Genomic DNA, 23,465 nt, shown 5'->3' on the forward strand with positions numbered 1-23,465 from the left:
TCTGACATACAGGCAGAGCTGTTGCACCCGAGAAAATCAATCAGACTCAGTGGCCCCACCAACTCCTCAGGTAACTTTCAGCTCTGCTCAAAAATAGTAGCATGATTCATTAATATAGAATATTACAGGATCCCAGTACTCATTCACTATTGCATATGCTGAATCATCTACCAACCAATACTAGACTAAAGCACATTTCGGAGTTAATGAGGTATTTAGGCTCTGCTGTAACACCTACAAACAGTAAAAAAGTGGTTGGTCTTGACTCCATGAAACTATTATAACTACACCTGATGTAGTAAACACACAATGTACTGTATGAAGTAATTTGCATTTTGTACAATGTCAAATGAAAAGTAAGGAGATTTGGTGATCTCACTGTACTATCTTAATATATCATTCAAAATTCAAGTTCACTCTAATGCCTAACATGCCAGTGATTCTGAGAGACAGTAAGATTATCTCAAAGCCCATACAATTTGCTATTATAGTTATCACAGCTGGAAGGCAGACCACATTGCTACATGTATATACAGGTTGGATTGAAGACTTACTGTGCAGTATGCTGCAAACAGCACTTCATACTCTATTTCTGCACCCAGAGAGAAGGTGTGGTCTGGTCTGGAATACATCAGGTCATACTGGATTTCTTTTTTTTCCCCTTTTTCTGTACACACAAAATGGACCAGTTCAAGTTTTCCAAGCATACACAGTATTCACGTGACCATGGTACCAAATAATTACTTGTAGTATAGTACCAAATAAGTGCCTCTGTTATGTTCCTCTGAGTATTTGTCAGGTTTCTTACTTGTAGATAAAGTTTATTCATCACTCTTTATTTTGTACAAACAAATCAATAACTCATTGGTTGAAGTTTGTTATACTCCACATTAACTTCTGTCCTATGGAAATCATAGCCAATGCATTCATTCTTTCCTGCCCCATTGTACTTAAAAGAAAAGTTTTCTTTTCATTGTTGAGAAACACCTTTCTGCCTCAGCAGTTGACATTGGTGTGGTGGCCATAAGCAACAACACATTGTAAATCTTTGAAAATACACTGGTTAATGAGTCGCCCACCAAGAATTTTACCATCTTGACTGCACTGCCACTTGGTGCAAAGTCTTCAAAACTATACACCACTCCAAATTCCATTCTAAGTTTTCCCTTCAACAGGAATGGATAGTTTCTATTGTTATTGTGAAGAGATTTCGGGAAACTCTTTTATGTATGCTGAAATGTTTTCAGGCAGTGGCAGCTGAGAAGCCTGAAGATGTGCAGTTTGTTCAAATCGTGATGTTGCCTGGAACTTTATGATATCACACACTTCCTTTGCAGCAATTGACAATGTGTCATGCAATGGTTGGAATCTTGATGGTCCTCATCTACATCTTGCCAGGATGTTCTCTATCTGTAGTTGTTCTGCAATGCCGTCGATATCTGATCTGACACTGTCAATTGTATTAAAAAAAAAAAAAAAAAAAATATATATATATATATATATATATATATATATATATATATATATATATATATACACATACATACATCCATCCCTTTCAACTGTGGTTGCATCTGTGGTACGACACTGAAGTTGCCTGTAAAGAAAGTCAACATGGGGTATTATACTATGGAAAACAGTCAACCAAAACTTAAATTCATCATCTTCAAGTGTTAGTAGAAGCCCAATTGCTTCCTGTACAGTTGCTGCAGCAGATGTAGGACACTTGTGCAAATAACAAAAACACTGACAGCAAGCCCAAATTTTCATACACTGCATTTACAGTACAGATATTAAAATTCCACCATGTTCCAGACATCATAGCATGCAGCGCGCTACTATATTGTCCAGAGCAGCTTGTCTTTGAACTGAAGGTGAGAAAAAGGCTAGAATTCCACCAAGAGTTAAAAAAATGTCCTAGCTTCAGTATTATGTAGTGCAGCTCTTTGCATTACCAGATTAAATTGGTGGGCATAGCAGTGTATATAATAAGCATATTTAAATTCCTGTCTTATGATGGCCTGGACTCCATGCTGAACTCCACTCATAACAGATGTATCATCATAACTCTGAGCAACCACTGTTAACTTAGCACACCAGCAGTCTGTCCAGGTGGTATAATATCCCCAAAAATGCTCCAGCACCTGGCCATTGACAACATAAAAATCACAATGGCAATTTACCACAGCCCTGAAGTATCAGTGGTTTCATCTGCAATTACTGCTACAATTTTTGCAGTACAAATCTCTTTTTTATTTCTTCTCTGCATATTGTTAGCATGCAGTCCAGGAGTTCATTCTGACTGTTTTTGATGTACCTTTAAAAATAGTTGAAATTTTTATGTGTGCAGCCAACTTCCGATCAATCCTGCAGGTGAAGTCTACCAGTCTGTGGAACATTCCAGTACTCAGTGAGTCTTCTGATTCATCATGGCCTCTTAAAACTATTTCTTCTTCAGCACACAGCTTGATGCAGTCAATTATAAGTGATAGAACATGAGGGTTTTTCTTCCACTTTCTTGTTGTGTCTTGCCACTGATAAGTGGTATCCGGTACTTAACTGAGACCTAATATCCACAGTTCCCAACATTGCGAGACTCGTTTGGTTGCTAAAATGTTTAGCAGACTGTTCATGTTTTCTAGCCTTTTCTACCACTCTCTTCAGGTCATTCACACCCTTTGAAGTCCAGGAATCTTCTCCACCAAACAATAAGCAATGGAAGCAGTACAAACAGTTTGTTTCCTCACACCCACAGAGGTAGGTGTGCTTGTCATAGACTGAGCTACTGAAGCTGCTTGCATGTGTTTTTAACCTTTTACCTTCAGACTCCCTCTTGAGATCAGGTGTGGGCCTTCCAATCCTCTTGATTCTTAACTTCTCATCAAAAGTCAAGTCTCTAATATTAGTAGATTTTAGACAGGCCACTGTAGCAATCTGCTCACTCATTCTGGTATTGTGGTGGTCATAACCCTGAAGTAAACATATTACAGAAATGATTATAGTGCCACTGTTGTTTACATTTTAAGTACAGCTTCATGTACAGGACTTATTTCATTAACAGTCCTCCATACCCATCACCTACCTAAGGTATTTGGATTGGCCTTGCCAAGATTAAAAAAAATAATAATAATAACGCTTTTTTGAATGTATTTTTGATGCACACACTGTCACAGCCTGCGTTCCATCTTGCTTCTCCCAAATACACATTAATCCTGCAAAGCCAGAATTAAAAGAATAAAACAGGGCCAGTCATTTCATTGCCCACTACAGTTTCTGCTTTGATCCTTCCAGGATTAAAATAACAATCGATTTGTATTAGTTTAGTTTTGCTACACAGAGGCAGTAGTCACAACCTGTATGCTTACCCATATACATCAGTCTTGCAAAGCTAGAATTACAACAGTAAACGGCAGGACCAGTCATTTCATTCTCACACAGACATAGCTCCCCCCATCCCAATTGCCTATCCAAAGTACCTGGTTTGAACCTAGAAAGTAAAAAAAAATGAAAAGGAAAGACAACAGTTACATTACTGTACTGTTTCACATAAACATTATTCAAGGGTCAGTGCTTGTACTCACTCCATCTCACTACACCCAAATGCACAGCAGTCTTGCAAAGGCAGAATCATAACAGTCAATATTACAACCACTCATTTAATTTACAAACAGACCCCCATACCTGTTACCTAAAGTAGATGGTTTGGCTTTGCCAGCATTAATAATAATGTTTTCATTACTATATTGAATTGATGCATGCAAAAAGTCAAGAGTTTGCATTCTATCTTTTTTCACCCAAATACACAGAATTATTACACCAAAGCTACAGCACCAAGCATTTCATCCACCAACAGCCATCATATCAGTTGCTGACCTAAAGTATCTGGTTTGACCCTGCCAGGATTAAAACAAAAATAACAATGCTTGCATTAATTTACTGTGTTCCAGAGAAACAGTAGTCACAGACTTGCATGACAGCTGACTTTACCCAGATACACATTAATCTTACAAAGCCACAAATACAACAGTAAACAACAAGGCTAGTCAAGTCATTTTATTCACAAGCACCCCCTGCTACCTAACTAATGTAGCTGTTTTTTACCCTGTCAGGATTAAAGTAGAAATAATAGTAACAGTTGGATTGCATACTTGCATTACTTTCATTTTGTTGACAAAAACATTAGTCACAGTTTGTGTGTGCCATCCAAATACACATTTCATTGTATTTATTTTACTTTTGTTTACCCCGGGTTCCTGCAAAAAAAAAAAAAAAAAAAAAAACTTTTTAGCATATGTGCAGGGAGAAAAGGTACAACATATTAATTTTTAAACAAAATTCATTATATACATGAACAGATATGAAATATGCATTAAGAATTACTCATAAACTTGCTTATTATTTTACATTCATCTTAAAGTATAGACAGAATAGTGTTACAGTTTTACAAATCTGGAATTATAACAACAGTAAACAGCGGGCCAGTTGTTTCATTTACACATAGCACCCCTCTCCAATGTGTAGCCCACTCACAGTATCTGATTTGATCTTGCGAGGTTAAAAACAAAAATAAAAACAACAACAAAAAAGACGATACTGTCATTAAGATACGTATTCTTTTTTCACATAAACAATACTCAGAGTTCAGACCTTGTGGTCGATATTACTTCACTCAGATGTACATTACTCTTGCAAAGCAAGCCAGAACTCCAGTTATTCTATTTGCACATAGGCATTGCCCCCCCCATCCCAACTGCCTACCCAATGAATTTGCTTTGAGCCTACAAGGTTTAAAATAATGAAAATAGAAGACTATGGTTACATTACTGTATTCCTTTTACATCACATAGCCAAGAAGTTGCATGTGATCTTACTTCATTTCACCCATACACACTTTACTCATGCAAGAGTAGAGTTTGCTTCAACAACAAAACATTGACAAGCCATCCTAATGTATCTTGACTAACCATGCAAAAAGATACTAGGTTAAAATAAAAAAACACATCACGTCATCCACAAACGGCTCTCCCAGAATGTACTGCATACCTAGTATCTCTGACTCCTGCCAAGATATTATATTTAAAAAAAAAAAACAAAAAAAAAACCCAGAAAGTCGTCATCAGTAGCCCCCAAAACACATAGACCACCTACTAGTATCTGGTAGACCCTGCCAGCGTATTATATTAAAAAAAGAAAATCATCAACAGTCCCCAAAACACATTGCCTCCCTAGTATCTGGTTAACCCTGCCAGGATATTATATTAAAAAAAAAAACGAAAGTCATCAACAGCCCCCAAAACATGCAGACAACTAGTATCTGGCTGACCCTGCCAGTATTAAAAAAACAAAATCATCAACAGTCCCACAAACACATTGCCTCCCTAGTATCTAGTTAACTCTGCCAGGTATTATATATAAAAAAAAAAAAAAAACAAAAGTCATCAACAGCCCCCTAAACACACAGACCACTAGTATCTGGCTGACCCTGCCAATGTATTATAATAGAAAAAGAAAATCATAACAATTCCCAAAACACACTGCTTCCCTAACATCTGGTTAACCCCACCAGAATATTATATTAAAAACCCCACCAAAAACAGAAAGTGATCAACAGCCCCAAAAACACACAGACCATCTACTGCTATCTGGTTGAGCATGCCAGGATATTGTTAGAAAAATATTATAAACAGCCCCCATAACAGCCAGCTCACTGCAGATTCGGCCTTCTACTGTCTGGTTGATCCTGCCAGGCTCCAGGCCAAGCATGTCAGAAAGAAAATGTATACTGCTCTACGGCACCATTTAGCAAGCATCTAGTTGATCCTGCCAGGAAATAATTAAATACAGAGATTGTCTGGTCGACCCTGTCAGGAAAAAATATATAAATACAGAAAGTATGCTGTATTTTCATGTTGGAAGGTGGATTTATTCATTTCTGAAGTACTTGCATGATTCCATGAAAAGCACATCTAGAACTATCAATAGGGTGTAGATGACAGGGCTGATAATAGGTATATAAAATCATATAAACAAGAACACAATTATGTCCAAATGTGTTGATTCAAGATGACCTAAGTTCAACTGCAAGTGCCAAAGTGTTGCAGTTACCTCCCTTCAACTAGTTTTCTTCATTCCATTCAGCCTTTTCACAGCACACATTCTGCTACTTGCATACCTTTCAACTACTTAGCACAAGAAATCTGGCCAAAGCCTAAAATAATGGGGGAAGTTAGCAAAGGTCTAAAAATAGGGACAGATTTTAAATATTGCCCTTATAAACTTAGAAAGTTACTTGAATAACAGGATTTGTATTAACATGCCTTTTCTGAAGGATATGAAGTCCAACACTCAAATGTATGTCATTATTAACCACAATCTGAACATTCTGTGAAAATCTGGACAGTTGAGAGATATGCCATAAGACTGTATGTGGAAAGAAACAAAAATACAATAGATGTTAAGCAACACTTCTTCTTTTATCAGTTAGGGGTCACCACAGCAGATCACCTGTCCGCCCATGATTGGCAGTGGACTTTTACAGTGTCAAGTTGCCAGCCCAGCACCCAACCTTCCACAGAAGGCACACACATGCATGCACTCATGCCTAGGGCCAGTTTAGAGTGTCCAATCCACTTGCAGCATGTCTTTGGAATGTGGGAGGAAACCGGAGTACCCAGAGGAAACCCACACGACCGCAGGGAGGACATGCAGACTCTGCACAGAAGGCACCCCAGCATCGAACCGGAGAACCTCTTGCTGTGAGGCAGCAATGCCAACCACTGCACCACTGTGGCTGCCCAGATGTTAGGCAACACTAAATGTGCAAAAGGCAGTCTGCTTAAATAAATCTGGTTAAGGGGTTTTATTGACAGTCAGATAATCAGTCATAGCCATAGGCAGACTTTATGGATACAGCAGGCTTATCTACAGAATTAAAGAGATGAGTTTAGATTTACGGACATACCTTCTCAGTTACAAAATAGACATGCTGAATATTTATAGTGAATACAAACTAAGATTCTGAAATTGTCTTAGCTTTTCATAAATATCTCTACTCTGATAATATGGTGTGGAGTAAAACAGCAAAAACAAGAAAAGGTTTGTGTGTGTGTGTGTGTGTGTGTGTGTGTGTGTGTGTGTGTGTGTGTGTGTGTGCCAAAAAAATAAGCACAAATGAAGACTGTGACCAGATATACCTTGCCTGATACTTTATAAACAAAACTATGAAAAAATGCAGCAATCCTAAAGCACTTTTACATTTCCTATAATTACATGGCTGTAACAAAAATATCCAGCATTTCATCTGACAGAGGATGACAGTCATTTGTTCACTGCCAGCCCTGCAAGCTTGTCTTTAGCTGAATTTATAGTACATCCTACTTTATGGTTCTAAAAGTAAAATATAATAGCAGGTGATCTCACACAACAGCGGTATAAGTTTCACATTTTGCTTTGCGTACCTTTGTTTAGTAATAAAACAGGGTACAGAGAAATTAAGCCATCACACCTGAATTACTCCGTTTCCATTCTTATGTTAACATCTCTTAGTACTCATTGTTGTGGCAACTGGTTCATCGATCAGTTGTCTTTTAATTGGACTGCAGCTGATTACAGCAGTCTTGGGTCACTTGCAAGGTCAAAGCATTAACAGCAATATGAAATGGTGCATGCTACAATAGTTCCAAACAAATGGCAATAAGCAGGTCAAATACACTAGTGGTTCAACATCTGCATAAATGTGAACTGTTAATGCATCCTGAAAATATTCCATATTAAACTTCTTCTTAATGCCTAATAATTATGTATATATTAGCTGCTGATGTATTTCAGCAAGCTAACACATCAGCTGTGAAAGCCAAGTCCCTGTAGTATGAATGAGAGTGGAATGACCAACAAAGTTTGGTCTCTAAATGGAAAGAATGAGTCATTTCCTAGGAGATGACCATGTGCTTATAGGCATAGGCATCACATTTTACAAGGCTTCTGAAAGTCATGATGCATACAGATGACAGTAGACTTGGTGGACTACAGCTTTAGTCTGATTCTGTCCTGATTCTGTGAGATTAGCTTTTAATGCAAGAATTGTACCAGGATTACCAGATAAATTTACTGAGCAGAGTTTTAACCCATAGAAAACTGAGAGAAGGATGGCACTATATTAATCAATGTATGTTTCCCTGACAATGCTTCTGGATTGCTTCTTTCTTGGTCTAGCAAAATTCATATTACAAGGCATCTAAAAAGAGAGAGGAGTAATTTCAGATAGCAGTGACAGTGCTTGATTATCTTTTGTAACTTAAATTCTGTAAATGACTATTCGATGTATGAAGAATTTAATGGAGTGGGATGGTATGACATGCACTCTGCATTAAATACAAACAGTTTAAATCATTATTTGAATTTTTGTGCCCATAGCAAGCCAAGGAATATGCAGTCAAGGAAAAAATAAAACAGAACATAAAATGTCCACACAAAAACAACCAAATCAGGGAATGCCAGCCAGTCAAAAAAACAAAACAAAAAAAACCCAATGCCAACAGCAAACCGATGTGTAGAAAGGATGAACAGCAAAGCAGGATAAAAAGTCCGAAAGTTTTTTATTTGTGTATTAAACACATTCATCTCACAGACTTCATCAGAATTCATTACTTACATCAGTTTTAGCCATTTTATAACCAATTCATGACTTTCTGAGTTAAAATCTTAGTACACTAAAAACTTGTATAAACGAAGGTGAAAAATGTTGTAAAATGCAACTGATCAGTTACAGATATATCTACATAATAGTTAACTGTGGATAATCTACTGTAATTATTCTAAACAATGCAGAGCTTGAAACATATTTGCTCTTTTTCTTAAAAGACACAATATTTTAGCTGTTTCATTAAGCCCCAGTAAAATATGAGCCAATAGATTTTTTTCCAAAACCAAAAATAAAAACTTTTTAAAATTGTTGCATCTTTGGCCGTGGCATGCAAGGGTGTTCTTAAGGTTTTAATTCCTCATAGCATATTCACGTTCATAAACCTGTTCCCTCAGGGACCTCTCCATTTTGCTAACATAAAATGCCCTACATGTAGAGCATGTAGCAAGGTATACCATAGCTTAAGTCCCGCAGTTAGGGTGTAATCCCTTAAATTCTTCTGACTGACCTGAAGTGTCAGTTTGTCAAAAATTAAATGACAAAATTTACAACAGTTCCATTTTCTTGTACCACCTCCTGAGGTCTTCTTATAACTGTGCTCCAACACCATTTTTATAATTTTTGCTCATCTGAAGGTGTAAACAGGGGATGTCCCCATCATTTCTCTTATATTTTCAAAGTATGTAGGGGTTCCCCAATTTTACTTAAAAGTGTCTCTCACATACTTGACCCCAAAGGTGTAGGTACATATAAAACTTTTTAATCTATTTTGGTTTTTGTCTCCACTGTCACAAGGTTTAACTACCCAACCTTTTAGAATAGGATGAAGTCATCAGTTTTACCTTGGGTAACATTTACTTTTAATGTCTTCAAGAATATTCCTGGGGTACTCCCTCTCCAAAAGAAATTCTACCAAATACCCATCTGTTGATAAAAGATGATTTCTTTTACGACCAGTCTGGAAATCAATGTTTGTAAGGATGGTTACTTTTAAAATGTAAATAACTGTTGGAAAAAGTCTCTTTCATAAATACATTCAAAGAAAAATAAACCTCAATTTTGTTTATATATATATATATATATATATATATATATTTAATTAATATCCAAAAAAATCAATGCTTTCGAGTGAATAATTATAAGTGAACTTTAAAACTCTGTGGTGGAATTTATAAACTCAATAAATTCCTCTAGAGTTGATAGGGTCTTGCTCCAAATCAGCAAGTCATATGACATGAACTAGTTATAAAATATCTGACGGTAATGTAAGTAATGTATTCTGATGAAGTCTGTAATTTCAGACAAAAGCCCTTAATATACAAATAAAAAACTTTTGGGCTGCTTATCCAGCCTCACCACTTATCCTTTCTACACATTTGGTTTACTGAGACCAAAAAATGTAAATGGATGTGATATTTCCAAAGCAAAATATGAAATAAGCAAATGTACACACACTTCTGTGTACAATAGCATATGTATACACACACACACACACACACACACACACACACACACACATACACACACACACACACACACACACACACACACACCTGACACATTATCATTTTGCTAGCACCACAAATGCAACTGCATTCTTGAAATGAACAATTCCAGAATTTAAACTCTTTGTCAATACTTAGAAGTATATTGACTTACGGGTATTTAGGCAGTTGCTGATGAGCTTGACCATGAAAGAATCCTTTATGGTGGACTGTTCTCCTTATATAAGGGGGATGTGTTGGACATTAGATGCTTCTTGGAAGAAACTAGGAGTATGATACAATACTATTTAGTAGCTCTGGGGCATACCAAGCATTTTATGGAAATGCTGTGTTACATGCCATTACATAGCACAACAGTGGCACTATACAGCCCATACAATAGTATTGAAAACTATTATCTGTGTGCATTTGAGAAATCATGACTGCCAGTACTGGCCCCCTACATATTTTACAGGATCTAATTATACTCTGCTGTTGAGACAAACCTTGTTGTCTGATGTATGCTGTAGTAGCACAGAAACATAGCACTGACTCAACTTGTGAATGCATACTTAGAAATGATGGGAAGAACACATGTACCACTGGTGTCCAAGGTCAAAGTGATATAATTATAGGAAGCAAACTTGCAATCCTGGTGTCTTGAGATAACGTAATGTAATTTAGGGGAAAATGTCATACTGGTGTCTAAGATAAAAGTAGTTTGATTCCCCCATGTGATTTTTGCTGTTTCATTTCATTTGATAATCAAATCAACTATATCTTTCCCAGTATAGACGAAAACTCACCAGTAAGTTTAAAAACCGATGTTGCATTCTTTAAGGTACAATTTATATTTCTTTGCAGTGCTTTGAAGAGGCCTTAAAATTAATTCAGGTAAAAAGGCCACAGTATTGTAAACTTTACTGAGAGGCAGAATGGCTTTTGAGAGCTTTGATATGATAGCCACTGTTTGACTTTATATTTTTTTCATTTATTTATTATAGGTTCATAGTTAAGTATTAGGCTATGTCCCCTTGTGGGCAATTTTAAGCTTAGCCATTTTCCCTTTTGGTACTAGAACTAACCACTCCAGTTTGGTGTTAGATTGGTCTTATGAATCCCATGATCGATAATTATATATTATCCCTAGTGAGAATAACTGGGATCATAACATAGATAATGTTGGGGGACCCAAAAAACATTTATGAGCTGCCTCTGTCCATTGGTAGTATAGAGGGCACTCCTAGGGTAAATTTTCTATTGCCCATCCATTGATCCAAGTTGTGCATGAATATGGACAAGGATGCACTTTGTTTTATGTGGATGGGAAGTCTGTTCCAGGGAAGCAGTATCCTGTGTGAGATATACTTATCCCTCCAAACTGTACTGTTGATCTTACAGAAGAGGTTTAGAGCCCCTGACCGAATATTTTGATGTCATTTGACTTGCTGATGTGCAGTAAATCCATCAGTATGCCTTGTACACCAGACACATGTCACCTCTTAGTAGTCCATGCAATACCGAGTGTAGTGACAAGACCTTGAGTCGGTCCATGTAGGATATGTTGTTTAGGCCTTGTATCCTTTTAGTAAGGTACCTCTGTGGACATTCCAGTTGTTGCACGTGACTGCACAGATGCATGCCAAAGGGGGCATTATACTCAATGACTAGCTTAATAATGGCTAAGTAAAGGAGGCAATGACATCCCTAGATCTAGACACAAACCCTTTGTTGGGGATATTGCTAATGTGGTAGTTCCCTGTTCTGAATGACTTTTCAAAGGATAGACTAATAATATTTTCATTTGTTTTCTGGGGGAAAGTCTGACTGGGTGAAACATACCAACAGATGCCCAAGGGCCGAAGGATAAAAGCTTTAAGATTTTATATATATATATATATATATATATATATATATATATATATATATATATATATATATATATATATATATATATATATATATATATATATATATATATATATATATATATATATATATATATATATATACACACACACACACACACACACACACACACACACACACACACACACGCACACACACACACACACATGCATAATACAAAAGTGACAATTTACGCTCATCAAAAACAAAGATGTGACACTGTAACAAGCTATAAGATAGCAAAATACTGTTATAGTTACTCAATGACAATACATTCACATTCTCAAACTATGGCATGATGAAGTAACATAATGGAATTTCATGATTATATAAAACCCAGTAAGGAAGCTCAAGATGATAGAATTGTAAGTACAGAGACATTCGTGTTTAGATACAAAACTAAGAAATGGCAATAAAGTGAGAAGACCAGGGGTAGAGAGCTACAGTGCAATCATAATGGGAGTACTGGGAAAAGAAAACCAGTGAAGCAGGAATAAACTTGCATGCATAATACATAGTTGCCACAAAATATAATAAGGTGAGGGGTGGCAAGTGTGAAAATGACTGCAGAATTAGACAGGAGAGGAGAACAGGCAAGAGTCTGTGAATTATAGATTAGTAATATGAAGAGTTAGCTAGTGCTGCAGGATGAGCACAGCCAAGAGTCATTGAAGAGCTGTTTTAGTGTTTAAAGAATCTGACATTGTTAATTTATCTCAAAGAAAGAGGGTTACAGTTCCAAGCTTTTGTGACATGAGAGGGGTATAATAAATCACCTGCAGTGTTGTCAGATTTACTTCGTAACAGTAGTAGTTTATCTTGTGAGGCAGAGTGATGAGTGAGCATTGTGGGGACTATGGATGAATGGTATGCCTAAGTGAGGGGTATTTCTTAGGGTTGTATATGATAGTATGCATGATGATTAGCTAAGAGAAGGTTAGGTAGTAGGGTAATTCTGTCCAATTTAGATTAGCTAAGAGAAAGTTAGGTAGTAGGGGAGTTCTGTCCGATTTAAATGTTTAAGAGAAAAACAGTAACTGGATCTATAGGCCATGCTAGCAGCAGATTTGGCTATTCTGTTGTAGCATTTTTCAAGCATATTCATTTATCTGGCTTTACTGTTTGCCATTTTAGGAGCAGCATATATGAAAATTGGAAGCAGAAGGGTAGAAGCACTGGCTTTCCTGGCATGGCCTGTCAAGTATGGGTTGATATGGTATACAGGACCTAGTTTTTATTTTTGTGATAATTAGTTATTACTTGTTTTAATTGGTGGTCAAATTTCATACCATTAACTACAATTGCTTCTCACAACTTTGTATGACTTACAAGCTCAACTTTGGTGTAAGTAATGGAGAAGAGTGGATTTCAGTCTGAGGATTTTTTAGAATTGAATGCATTGGTTAAGTTTTTTTAGAATCACTTCATGTTTCCTGCTTGGCTATGTGCAAAAAACAGGTCTATATTACTATGTCAAACGTTCACTTCAGTGAACATCTGTTCAATGAACACAAAATAGCGAACGGTCATTTAAGTGAACGTTAATATCCATGGATAGTTTACCCAGGGAACAGACTTAGTTGGCCATGTTCAGAAATTTAAACTTTTCCCTACTGTAGTGTGATCTCAGAGTTGGTATGTATAAGTAGGCTGGGGTCTGGGGGGAGCACAGCCTCCCACCTGGATGGGTTTGACATACTGAAGTGTACATAAATTTGAAGTGTTGGCCAAGTAACTCTGTCTCCTGGGTAAACCATTTGCAGATGTGAACTTTTCTTAAATGAACGTTTGCTGCATTGTGTTCGTTGAACAACAAAGTAATATAGACTCACAAAAACATGTATATATATATATATATATATATATATATATATATATATATATATATATATATATATGTCTACAGAACATAAAACCAACTTGAACCAAGGAACAATTCAAAAATGCAAAGGAATGCCTGGCTGGCAGCAATGTCAAGACTTCAAAGGAGAAATGAAAGCAGTGCAGCAACCACAAAGACATTTAATCACTTTTGTTTCACTTTATTTAACTCTGAGGAACTTCTTCAGAAATAATCAAACTAAAATCATTCTAACATATTTAAATATTCCTCTTAACCTATGTATTAACCAATCATTCAACATTTTAAAATTCACTTTGTGTGATGTCATTAATTTACATAAAAAGGTTACTAAATCAATTTATTTAAAATGTTCATAAAAACACATAGAATTTATTTGCTCTGCTTAAATAATTGCAACACCCCAACAACTGCACTGTACACACCATAAGAACATCAAAGAATTTTTAACTTCAACACACTTTTAATACTGATGCATTCATTGAGCCCTGTACCTTATCAGCCTAAGTAAAATCTACCATCTTAATTCCCTAGTCTCCAAAACTTTGTTGCAACCACTAACAAAATTTAATTCATTAACTTGTTCAAGGACAAAGGAATGAAACTTCCATGATGGCTGCATATTAACAGCTTATATCTAGCTCTCCCATTGTGAAAACAATAACTCAGCAGAGAAGGCCAGTAGACTTATGTTTATTGGTAAATTTCAGTAACTGACTAGTAAGTGCACTGCCTGGATGCCAGGAATAAAGGAATATGGAAGACCTGGAAAAAATCAGCTACAAAAAGTGAGAAAGAAATGCTGAATGGGGAGAGTTCTGCAGCTGTTCAGCAAATGCAACCTTCAGACACGACTTCCAGTAACCTACAGGAAGACATGAGACAACTACATACAGACTTTGTTAAAATAAACAAAACACTGATGGAGTATATCAACACAAACAACAAAAGGCTGGTAAAAATGGAAGCTGCTTTAAACAGATATTCAGATGAGATGATAAAGCTGCAAAAATCAGAGGCAGAAATAAAGATAAGACTGGCTGAATATAAGACTGCTCAGGAAGAGATGTTTCAAAAAATAATAGAATTAGAGGACAGAACACATAGGGAAAACCTGAGGTTTTCAGCAATACTAGAGAAGCTGGAAGGAACAGACTGCATTACTTTTATGAAAGCATAAATAAGCAACTGGACTGGTATTCCAGAGCAGGAGTTGTTAGTTGAAAGGGCACATTGTGTGTATGCTCCAAACCTGACTATAAGAAAGCAACCTAGACCTTTAATAGTAAAGATGCAATCTTATCAGCAGAAGTAGTTGATTCTGACAATTGTTGCAGAAGGGCAAAGTACTAAAAGTGGGAGACAGCAGTGTTTGAGGAGAATGATTTCTTACTGTACACCAGACAGAAGAGGAGCACATTTATTCCACTATTCAGGGAATGTTGAGGTGCAGGTGTGAGATTCAAACTGCTGTAACCAGCTGTCTTCAAGGTATTCTTCACTAGAGGGAAAAATAATTTTTTGATGAAGTACATGCTAAGGAGGAAATACAAAAGTTTGTTCAACAAAAAGTAAGCTGTGAAACAGAAGGAGAGTCTGCTTCTTGTTTTTCTGGTAATAAAGACCACAGAGGCACTGTATCTGTGAAACCTTTTCAAAATTTTCAATGGAAAATGTTGGTGAGAAGGAAGTGAGCATGAGAGTTGACTAGAAGAATCGAGAGTACATTGGAAATGTAGCAGAGACAGGATTTCAGAGATTAACAGTAATAAAACCAATAACTTAATATGGGATTACAATGCAATAATTATATTTGTGAAATATGACAGAACAAGAAAATCTAGAAATATTGGACTTTTTCAGAGTTTGCTGAACTTGTGTAGGACAGGTGTTTGTTAATATATATATTTACACACACACACACACACACACACACACACACACACACACACACACACACACACACACACACACACACACACGCACACACACACACACACGCACACACACACACCATTCTGATTAATATATGAATAACTATTATTAAATAAGGGCAAAAGAGAAAACTCAGTGTTCCTTTATAAATGTATGAATTAAGTGCTCTTGCATTTGCTCTGTAAGACATTCATATCATTCCACATAACCCATGTAAAGTGTTGTTTTCTAGTAATCTAACATCTTTATATGCAGTGTCAAAGGCTCATCTTTTATTAAACAAACAAATAAACAAACAAAATATTATATGGCAACTGATGTGAAACCACAAAACCTGATAGTTGTTTAGGAATACTTTATAAACCTCTCTGAACAGTTGTATAATGTAAGGTATAAATGTTATTAAATACTGAATTTAGCTGTAGTGATGCTACTGTTACCCATTCTGTTCTCTAGGCAATTCTTTTAAAAGGATATTTCCTTGCCTTTGACATAGTATTCACAAACAATGCAGAAACTGAAAAAAACAAACACATTTCCAGTTACTCTTCTATAAAGAAAGTTAATGTTTTTATGGCTAAAAGGTTCTATGTAATAATATTTAAACTTAACATAAGTTCACAACTGTAGTAATTTAGGAGAAGACCAGAAGACTCTGAAACTAGAGTAGGGGGAGTGTGACGTGATTGAGGTCTTAGACCATGATAGTGCATGACTGCATTAGGACGGATATAATTCTGAATGCCTCATTAACCAAGGCATATGAAATAATGGTATCCATGTGAAGATGGCCTTATCCAGCAGTGACTTTTCCCAATATATGATTTAGCGTGAAAGGAAGGAAAGGAATCCAAAGACAAAGAGGATGGAGTAAGATTTCCAGCTCTGGAGTTTGCTGAGCATCAAGAGAATGTTAAAGATGAGTTGGAGGTCTGGAGGCAAATTAGGGTGCTGAACAAGTTAAGGAAATGGGTTAAGGACAGACCACTCTTAGATATATCAATGGTTCATTGGACACAGAAAAGAAAGTAATAAAAGGCCAGTGTGTGGTTATATGGGAATGAGAGGCTACAAATTAGTGCAAACAAGAGAGAAAACAAGAGGTTTAAAGGAAGGGTAGGGAATTAAAGGTAAAGCAGAATAGCAACTGTTGAAGTAAGGGCAACAAAGGTTCAAAGTGAAATTGACAGAATGGGTCAAAGTATAGCAGAAAGGGAGAAGAGAGGGCCACATCTGACCAGGCTGAGTAAGTATGAGAGAGTGACCAAGAAAGACAGCGAAAAGGAGAAATATTAAAGAATAGTTCATAACAGTGTTCATGAAAGCAATGAAGACAGGGGTGTTCTGATGAGAAGTAGTCAGGATAATGTGATAAGATTGCTGAAAGCACACCAGAATAGAATAGGAGAAAGTGGAGAGGGGACTGACTACCATAATGGAGAATATGGGTTAGGAACCAGATTGATTGCCTTGCAGAGTCCTTAGGAATTTGTACAGTATTTAAAATATTCCACAGATCAGTGACCAGTATAGTGGTATATGAAAACTAGAAGTTGGTAAGAGAAGTAATTTTTTACAAGAGTGGAGCAGAAAAAATATAGGAAACAGTTGGAGTGTTAGCCTAATAGTGGTTGCAGGGAATCCCGGCAAGAAAATCCTGAGGGAATGGTTATTTGCTTTCCGAAGAAACAATGGTTCCCTATTACGTGATCGAAACCTTAGGTTATTGAACACCTAAAGGTCGATTACTAAATTTCGAAGTCTGAAAATTGCGAACGGCCATTTCCACACATGGAAACGAGTTGTTTAGCTGTTACGCTGATTTTGTTCTTTCTCCACTGTAGAGCAATCTCAGAGTTGGTATATTTAGTTAGGGTGTGTATGTGTGTGTGTGTGTGTGTGTGGGGGGGGCTCGATATTTTGTCATTGACCTTTAGGTGTTCGATAATTTAAGGTTTTGATCACGTAATATAGACACAGAAACAACAACCTGTAGGACAACAAACAACATGAGCTCATGAATTAAAAACAAAGTAGTAAACTAGTCTCCCAGACACACTCCAATAATATTCCCAAACAATTGAAGGAAGCAGTGGAACAATAAGATCCGTTTATTAAGTGATAAAAACACTGATAAAATAACTGGTTAAGTGCTTTAGTTTAATAAAGTATTAAACTTCGTCAGACACCATGTTCTTTACATCACTTCCTCATATATTCAAATAGTTCAAATTCAATGGATAAAAAAAATGCAAATCAGTCAATAAACCCACCAACCATAGCCTGCCTAAAAGGTGCCAAAGAATTGTAAATGTGTATATGTGTGTGCTTTCCAATGGAAAAAACTTAATAAAATAAAATACTAAATGAGGATTACTGAAAATGTGTGTATAAAATATACTGAGTGTGAAGTGCTAAAGTTTCTTTCTGTCCAATGATTTTAACCTTAGCACTGGGGTGATGGAGCTATGCTCATTTACCCTGGCCAACTGTCAGCCTGCAAACAGATTTACCATCTAAGTTCCTTAGATTCTAACAGTAGCCCCTTATTTTTTTTGTCATTAATTTCAACCTGATCAATGACTAAAAATCTAAACCGAAGCTCTAAGTTGTCACAGACATGTTTAGCTAAGGCATTATTTAAGTTATGATTTCTTAAACATAGTCATGTTCATAAATCCTTGACTAAATTTCCTCTCCGTTTTACCTGTGTAAAAGGCTGGGCATGAGTCACACGATGCTAAGTAAATCACTGCTTTTGAATTGCAGTTATAGTTTACCTTTATATGGAATGTAGAATTTCGTACCATAAAATTGTTTATTACTTGTATTTTATGGCACCATGCACATGCTCCGCACCTAAACATACCATGCGCACTATGACTATTCATGGACTGTTTCTCCTTTAGTATGTCTTTAAAATTCATTCCCTTTCTGTAGGTAATAACAGGTCTTTTATCTATTTGTTTTCTAATGTTAGAGTCATCTGTTAATACAGGCCAGTTCTTTTCAAATATGGGCCTTAACTTTCTAAAGTCTTCACTAAATGTAATAGTTAAAGATCTTGAAAAATTGAAGACTTGTTCTGTACCATACTTTTGCGTGTCTGTAGTCAAACCATAGCTACCTTTCACTTCATCCTTAAATAAGTGAACATCCAAATAATTAATAAAATTGAAGTTCACATTTGAAGTGGATTTAAATAATGAAGTGGTGTTATTTATGTATTCCAGGAATTGCTCGAATGTAGCTAGTGATCACTTCCATATAAGGCAAATATCACCCTGGAACCTATGATATGTCCTACGTTATTATAGGAAGACTGGAAAACAAAATGTTTTTCCCAATATGCCATGATTGCATTGGCGTATGCCCCACCACAAGGTGATCTCATGGCTATACTCCTTTTTCTGTAAATAGTACTTGTTGTTGAATGTTATGTAATTATTACTAAGTACCAGCTTAAATAGCTCCAATATTAGGGTAATAGTATCATGTGTGGGGGGGGTCCTATGTTCTATAAGTATTTTGTGGACCCAATCCAGTCCAATATCCTGTGGTATAACTGTGTGTAGGTCACATGCATCTATGGTAACCAGTATATCTGTTAGGCTGTATTGTATTTTGTTTAAGAAAGCCAAAAAGGTCCATGAATCCTTACAAATATGAAGTTCTAATTTTAGTATTTTCTTTAATTCGAAATCTAAATATTATGCAAATGCTGATGTTATCGAATCCCTCCCATCCATTAAAGGTCTCATAGGGGGATGGTGTAGACTGTTATGGATTTTGGGGATTCCAAAAAACACTGGTATTCTAGGGGTCAGAATTTGAGATAGTTGTATAAGTGTATATCTATCCTTCTTTCGAGGAAAATGTCACTTAACTGAGTATAGATCTTCCTATATGCTTCAATTTAGTTCATTAAGTGTAGTCTCCTCATATGTGTTGGTCTTTAGCAGTTCATTTATTTTGTTTTTGTAACTGTCCAGACTCATAATGACTACCCCCCCTTATCAGGTTTCATAATTCCTATTTTTTCTTTTTGCAAATTCTTTAAAAGTTGCCATTCATTTTTGTTAATTTTTATCTTACCGTCCAAGAGCCTGCTTTTACATTTATGCATGCTCATTAAATCTAGTTCACATAATTTTTCATACAGGACTAGTCTAGGATGGAGAGGTGGGTTAAAAGTCAAACTAATCCCATATGTGTTCTTAGTGTGGGTATTGACTACATTATTTGATACAATAAGGAAAGATTCAATTTTCTCAAATACAACTTTAAGTCATCATGATGTCAGTGAACTTGAATGAATGGGTTGGAACAAATGTCATCACCCTAGATAAAAAGTTTGCAACATCAATATCAACATGCACACTTGAAAAATTATAAACTTTAAAGTAATTTTGCACATTCAAAATGATGGTACATCCACCAAATTGGCTTTCATGGTCATTTAAAATCACACCACCTTGGTCAACAATCTGATGCAAAAAACTTTTGCCCTCCAGTTTTTGTTCTTTGGTCTGGCTCCCTGAAACCCTGCTCCTTGAAACCCCAGTTGTTGCTCTTGTCTGCCATTAGAGTCATTCTTTTTTCTAATTCTCTCTGACCCTCTTAGCCCTGGGTATTCATTGTCATAGCCCGAGGTTGCTCCATGTTCTTCTAAGTCAGTCACATTCCCCAAATCCTGGTTATTGTCATAATTGTTTACAGGAATGTTTTTTCCTATTATTATAATGTCTATGTTTGTTCTGAAAGCTGGATGGGTTTGGCTATGCTAAGCCATTCGTATTATCATTTAAGTCCCTGTTAATTTTCTTGTTTTTTTCAGCTTTTAACCTTTCTATATATTGTTCTATGCTATTATAAATTCCCAGATATTCTCAGATGCTTGTACTTAAATTATTCATACAAAGCACCTTCCCTTATATTTTTTCCAAAACAATCAGGTCTTTACTGAGGATTTCTACCTCTTTATCATTATATTTAATAAGCAATTTGAGAAATTCAATACCAAACCTGTTGACCATTTTTAACAGGTCAACATGTAAATCTGAGTTATTAGACAAGCCAGTAGGGTATTTCCAAATGTGTAAACCGTTGGGAACAATATACACTGAATACACTCCCACAGGTATGCATTTTCAAGGTACAGTTTTTTACATTTCAACAACGTATTGTCAAAATCGATTAGTTTACCCTCCAAAGTAGAACCATTCCATTCCTGTCTTGGAATAAAGGAAAAAACAGCAACCAACCGATATTTAAGTAATGGAATTTCTCTCTTGTTGGAAAAAGCAGCTCCTAGTCTATGAACACCATTAGTAGCAATTCCTTGCCCAGCAGACTTCCCTAGTATCCCAGACTATGTATTTCCACCTGCAGAAGGTTCCAGCAAGTTGAGTTGTGAGGCAGCAGCAAGACAAAGTGGTGTGGAGTTAAAGTCAAACTCTGATCCTCTGGCTCCCCATGTGGATTATTCACAGTGGGAGGAATTTCTCCAGCCGAACCAATCCTTTCATATAGGTAGTCCATCTGTTGGTTAAGTTGCATTATTAAATCTGTTAGATTACCGATGCTCTTCTCAAAGCCATCTTGTCCATTGAGAATGAAGAGCTGGGAGGAATCTACTGCACTTCCAGAATCCATAAACCACCAAAAGTGAGAACAAACACAAAAACTGAATAAAAAATGAAGTAGTGAACTAGTCTTCCAGACACACTCCAACAGTATCCCCAAAATGATCGAAGGAAGCAGTGGAACAATAAAATCCTTTTATTAAGTGATAAAAACACTGATAAAATAACTGGTAAGCGCTTTTGTTTACTAAAGTATTAAACTTCATCAGAGACCATGTTCTTTACATCACTTCCTTATATACTCACATAGTTCAAATTCATTGGATGAAACAAAATGCAAATAAATCAATTTTTTATTCAGTTTTTGTGTTTGTTCTCACTTTTGGTGGTTTATGGCTACTGGAAGTGGACTAGATTCCTCCCAGCTCTCCATTCTCAATGGACAAGATGGCTTTGAGAAGAGCATCGGTAATCTAACAGCTTTAATAATGCAACTTATCCAATGGATGAACTACCTATATGAACGGATTGGTTCGGCTGTAGAAATTCCTCCCATTGTGAATAATCCACATGGGGGAGCCAGAAGATCAACGTTTGACTTTAACTCCACACTACTTTGTCTTGCTGCTGCCTTACAACTCAACTTGCAGGAACTTTCTGGTCCTGAGGGGGAAATACACAGTCTGGGTTACTAGGGAAGTCGCCTGGACAAGGAATTGCTACTAATGGTGTTCATAGACAAGGAACTGCTTTTTCCAACAGGAGAGAAATTCCATTACTTATAGATTGGTTGGGTGCTGGTTTTTCCTTCATTCCAGGACAGGAACAGACTGGTTCTCCCTTAGAGGGTAAGCTAAATGATTATGACAATAAGTTGTTGAAATGTAAAAAACTGCACCTTTAAAATGCATACCTGAGGGCGTGTATTCAGTGTAATATTGTTCTCAAGGGTTTATGCATTTGGAAATACCCTAATGACTTGTCTAATGATCCAGCTTTACGTGTTGACCTGTTAAAAATGTTCGACAGGTTGGGTGTTGAATTGCTACAATTGCTTATTAAATAAAATGATAAAGAGGTTGAAATTCTCAGTAAAGGCTTGACTGTTTTGGACAAAAATATAAGGGAAGATGCTTCATATGAACAATTTAAGTATGAGCTTCTGGGAATTTATAATAGCACAGAGCAATATATAGAAATGTTAAAAGCTGGAAAAAACAAGAAATTTAACAGGGACTTAAATGAGTATGCGAACGGCTTATTATACCCAAAACCACCCAGCTTTCAGAACAAACATAGACATTATAATAATAGGAAAAACTTTCCTATAAACAATTATGACAATAACCAGGATTTGGTGAATGTGGCTAACTTAGAAGAACATGGAGCAACCTCGGGCTATGACAATGAATACCCAGGGCTAAGGAGGTCAGAGAGAATTAGAAATAAGAATGAATCTAATGGCAGACAAGAGCAACAACTGAGGTTTCAAGGAGCAGGGTTTCGGGGAGCCAGACCAAAGAACAAAAATTGGAGGACATAAGTTTTTTTGCATTAGGTTGCTGACCTCGGTGTTGTGATTTTAAATGACCACGAAAGCCAATTTTGTGGATGTACCATCATTTTGAATGTGCAAAATGACTTTAAAGTTTATAATTTTTTTCATGTGCATGTTGATAATGATGTTGCAAAGTTTTTATCCAGGGGCATGACATTTGTTCCAACCCATTCATTCAAGTTTATTGACATCATGATGACTTAAAGTTGTATTTGAGAAAATTGAATCTTTCCTTATTGTATCAAAATAATGTCAACACCCACACTAAGAGCACATATGGGATTAGTTCAACTTTTAACTCACCCATCCATCCTAGACTAGTCATGTATGAAAAATTACGTGAACTAGATTTAATGAACGTGCATAAATGTAAAAGCAGGCTCTTGGATGGTAAGATGAATCTTATCAAAATGACTGGCAACTTGTAAAGAATTTGCAAAAAGACAAAATAAGAATTATGAAACCTGATAAGGGGGGTGGGGTAGTCATTATG

This window comes from Protopterus annectens, chromosome 10.part0, assembly GCF_019279795.1.
Source record: "Protopterus annectens isolate FY-2018-M chromosome 10.part0, PAN1.0, whole genome shotgun sequence".
Lineage (NCBI taxonomy): Eukaryota > Metazoa > Chordata > Ceratodontiformes > Protopteridae > Protopterus > Protopterus annectens.